The following is a 4,764-nucleotide window of genomic DNA, read 5'->3' on the forward strand; positions in this document are numbered from 1 at the left end:
TTAGCCTTTATGTATGTTTTTGAAAATACTGTCTTTATAGTAATGTGTAGTAATGTGGGCGAAGTGTCCAATCTCAGGGTCAAATGGATATCGATCCAGTTGGTTCTAAAACGATGGCAAGGCTTTCTGAAAAGGCACTTGTTGTTTACAGCCCCCGTTTATACGAAGTGCATCCCTGATCCCTCCCTTCTCTTTATATATTTAATTATCAGTTATAACTTTTTATTTGTTAAAACATAGTTCCAAAATTACAACATATATTAATTTCAAAAAGTAATTTCTAGAACTACTTTTCAGAATTGATACATGTTGTCCTAGAATGTCCTAGAAAGTATTTATTGGTAGTCATAAACAAAATACTAGTACGAAATATCAAACGTAAATTTCCTTGAGAAGCAACAATAATTGCTAATTTATAATTGTTGGACGCATACTTATTTCAATTTCAATGTTAAATGTTGAGAGACAAATAACTCATTTGAAATTCTTAATGGACGAAACATTTTGAAACCCTTGATATATCAACAACTTTAATTTGTGATTATCATCACTCTTATTTTCATTTTATTAAAAAAATTGAAGTATCGTGTATACTATGTCATAAATGAAGTCAAGCATGGTAGTATCTCTAAACATAGTATCACGTGAAGAAAAATGTATAATATCACAACCAAATTATATTAAAAAAATGTAGTATTACATAAACAAAATTTAAAGAATAATAAATCTGAATGAAGAAGGAGATTTAAAATGTAACAGACATGGGACTTATATGTTATTTTAGAAAGTAGTTTCTAAAACTATATGTATTTTGTTAAAATATAGTTGCAGAAATTAATTTTTGAAATTGGTATATGTTGTTCAGAAAATTAATTTTTTGGAACTATGTTTTAACAAATAAAAGGGTATTATATGCAATAAAAAAATTTAGAGAAAAAAATACATACAGTGTACTTAGCAAATATGTTTTGGAGTGTACTTAGCAAATATGAAGTGTAAGTAGCAAGTGTCTACCTATGGCAAAAAAAAAAGCCAGGGAAAGTTAAAGCTTGAGTTCGGCCGAAACTTTAGATACAGAAAAAAATCATTTTGAGTTTTTATTTTTGATAAATTCCAAAAATGGTTGAATTACCTTTTGATCAAGGAAAAAAAAGTAAATATTTCCACAAACCAACTTAAAAGGGGTAAGGCATACAGTTTATTACGTTGGGAATTTCTTTAATAAATCTAATTACCAATTTACTTTAATAAGTTTTGAAACCATTTAGTGATTTACCTTTCTTTTTTTCTTACAGTAAAAAACTTATTTAAATTCATTCTTGAAGTTCTAAGGTATCAAATATATGATTAGCTTTCCTCGTAAGATAACTCACTGATAGTTTAGAATATTTTTTATTAGATTAAAATCTTAAAACTGTGATGTTACAAATTATAAAACTAAACATAGGTTATTAACAAATACGGAAAAACAAAATCAAAATATACCTTTAGTTATTGTCATGAAAGAGTTGTCTTGTTTTGGTTCTTCAAAACTCTCATCCTCTCTCTGCATATGGTATATTAAATAAATAAAAATTAAAGCTCAGGGACCAAACACATATATGTTATATATATGCATTCTATCATCAATAATGCATTTAGTAATCATTATCACTAATCAATAGTTATTATCATCCATTAGTGGTCATTATCACTCATTCAATATTTGGCTTTTCAACTCCAAAATTGATGGAGCATTTTGGATTTTTCAAAACGTACAGATCAAATTATTATATACTCCCATCTGGTACAAATGTTTTGACTCATTGATTAAAATAAAGTCAATGCTCAATCTTCTTAAGAAATAAACATACAAATCATAGCGACAGTTCCTCTTATAATGAGTAATATCATCCATGTATTACAATATGCTCAATTTCTCAAGTAGTATACTCAAGGTGGTAATAAAACTTAATGAATAAACCAATGTTTATTCTTAGTCCAAAACATATTTTTTTCTCAAATAAATCAATGTGCACCTAAATATGAGAAAATATCACAATATAAAAGTTTTAACTCTAACTTGTATGTATACAATCATAAAGTGAAACCAAGTCTCATTCTCTCTACAAGATCCTTGTAAACGGTGACATGTCCTTAGTCAAAGGATCAGTGATCATCAACTCAATGCTTATATGCTCAATGATCACTTTCTTATGTTTTACTCTTTCTCTAATGGCTAAGTACTTAATGTCGATGTGCTTACTTCAACTTCCACTTTTGTTATTCTTAGCCATAAATACAGTAACTGAGTTATCGCATAAAATTTTCAAAGGCCTTGAAATAGTATCAACTATCTTCAGCCCAGAAATGAAACTCTTAAGTCATACACCATGTGATGTAGCCTCAAAGCAAGAGACAAACTCAACTTTCATCGTAGAAGTAGCAATCAAAGTCTGCTTAACACTCATCCACGAAATAGCTCCACCAGCCATCATAAAAATGTACCCAGATGTTGATTTGCGAGAGTCAACACAACCAGCAAAGTCTAAGTCTGAATAACCAATCACATCTAGATTGTTTGTTTGTCTATCTATACATAAGCATGTAATCTTTGGTCCTTTGAAGGTACCTCATCACTTTCTTTGCAGCTCTCCAGTTGTCAATATCTGGATTACTCTGATATCTTCTTAGCATTCCAACTGCAAAAGCAATGTCAGACCTTGTGCATACTTGAGCATACATGAGGCTTCCAACAAATGAAGCATAAAGAATGTTTTTCATTTGTTTCATCTCAAAGTCATTCTTTGGGCATTGGTTCAAATTAAATCTATCACCCTTCACAATGGGAGCGAAACTTGGTGAACAATCTTTCATCTGAAATCTCTCTAAAATTTTGTTAATATAGATTTCCTGTGATAGACCTAAAATACCTCAAGGTCTATCTCTATGAATCTTAATGCCAATGACATAAGATGCATCACCCATATCCTTCATGTTAAAATTCTTAGAGAGAAATTGTTTCACCTTATGTAGCAAACCCCGATCATTAGCTGCAAGTAAACTATCATTTACATATAAAAGAAGAAAACATATTTTACTTCCATTGACCTTGTAGCATATGCATTGATCCATGGGATTTTCATCAAAACCAAATGAAGAAATTATCCCATGAAACTTAAGATACCACTAACGGGAGGCTTGTTTTAAATCATATATAAATTTATTAAGCTTGCAAACCAAATGCTCACCACTATTAGAGAAGAAGCCTTCAGGTTGTTTCGTATAAACCTCCTCCTCTAAATCACCATTAAGAAAGGTTGTTTTTACATCCATTTGTTGCAACTCAAGGTCAAAATGAGCAACTAATGCCAAGATAATACAAAGAGAATCTTTCTTAGATATAGGAGAAAAAGTCTATGTGTAGTCGATTCCTTCTTTTTGAGTAAATCCCTTAGCAACTAATTGCTTCTAAATTTGTTTAAGCGATGAATTAGAAATTAAGATATAAGTATAGTATCCTACTTGTGTCTTGAATAAACACAAAAATGGGAAGCATCATAAGAGGAAAGGTTGTCTAATACACTAAAAAAGGTTCAGTTTTCTCGTTGAATTACCCATAAAGTCTGGCAAATTTAGAGGTAGTAAAGGGAATCCTATCCCCTCCTCACAAAGGGTTTTATGAGGAAGAAACTCATTACTAGGAAGAAGCTCATGGCACAAATTGATTTTGTCTTTCTCTCTCTCATCCACACAAGCATATGGTTACTCTCTCAAGGTGTGTGAGGCATGGGTGCCCTCAAAAGGAAGGAGAGTGAATTGAAATGTAGTCATTGTCTTTGTTCCTTATTGATGGTCTATTGTGAGGGAGAGGAATAACTTTTTGCATACTAGAAAGATTAGGTTTTTTTATCTATAAAAGATGGTCTTTTGAGAGAGTAAATTAAGAGGGAAATAAGCAACACTACTCAAAGCTAGCTTTGTAGTATCATTTTGCTCTTCCTATTTCCATTTCATATATGGATTGATCCTGTCTTTAAATTTTTGCTTAGCTTGCCACATGAAAAGTTGGTTATCGTGGCCTTAGAGATTCTTCAATTTGTTGAAAGACCAATACACTACAAAGTAGTGGAATTAAAATCCTTTTTTGATTCCACCAATTCCATATTTTTTCAAAAGGATTTCGATTAGTAGTATTTCAAACAAATCCACTATTTCATAAATATGTCGTGTAGACATCATATGCATGCACCAAATTTCAAACACATCCATTTTGTAATGGTGGAAACAAATCCACTCATTTTCCACTCATTTTAAATCAGGTTTCGTCATAGATCAACTTGGTTCACAAGCTTCTTACGGATCAAGTTGATCCGTAAGCTTCTTTTGCCGATCAACTTGATTCGTAAGAAGCTTGCGGATCAATTTGATCCGTGAGAAGCTAGCAGATCAACTTGATTCATAAGAAGCTTGCGAATCAATTTGATCAATGAGAAGCTAGCAGATCAACTTGATTCATAAGTGTTCCGAACAGTCTGCACTACTGCGAAATTTATCAGCAAGTGTACTAAGTCACAAGTAATATAAAACGGTAAGAACTGAATATCGAATCACAAGGAGTTTGTTTCACTCTGAGAAGCGTTTATTCAACAAGTAAACATTTGTATAAAACCAGGAAATAGAAATAAGCAAAGATATTTTTTGTAATCCTAAAGTTAACTACAAAATTTGCAACCTAAATGTGAGAGATAAACAGATGATTAAAATGTTGGGTCCTTTTACTGA

General features: G+C 31.3%; 1 non-coding gene across 1 annotated transcript; it reads left to right on the plus strand.

The window, feature by feature from the left end:
* Positions 1-4,319: 4,319 nt before the first annotated feature.
* On the plus strand, positions 4,320-4,460 carry MIR4347 (microRNA MIR4347). Its single transcript, NR_048667.1, has one exon. It is a non-coding gene; the product is annotated as a microRNA MIR4347 (primary transcript).
* Positions 4,461-4,764: the final 304 nt, after the last annotated feature.

The sequence above is a fragment of the Glycine max genome, chromosome 15, assembly GCF_000004515.6.
Source record: "Glycine max cultivar Williams 82 chromosome 15, Glycine_max_v4.0, whole genome shotgun sequence".
Taxonomy (NCBI): Eukaryota; Viridiplantae; Streptophyta; class Magnoliopsida; order Fabales; family Fabaceae; genus Glycine; species Glycine max.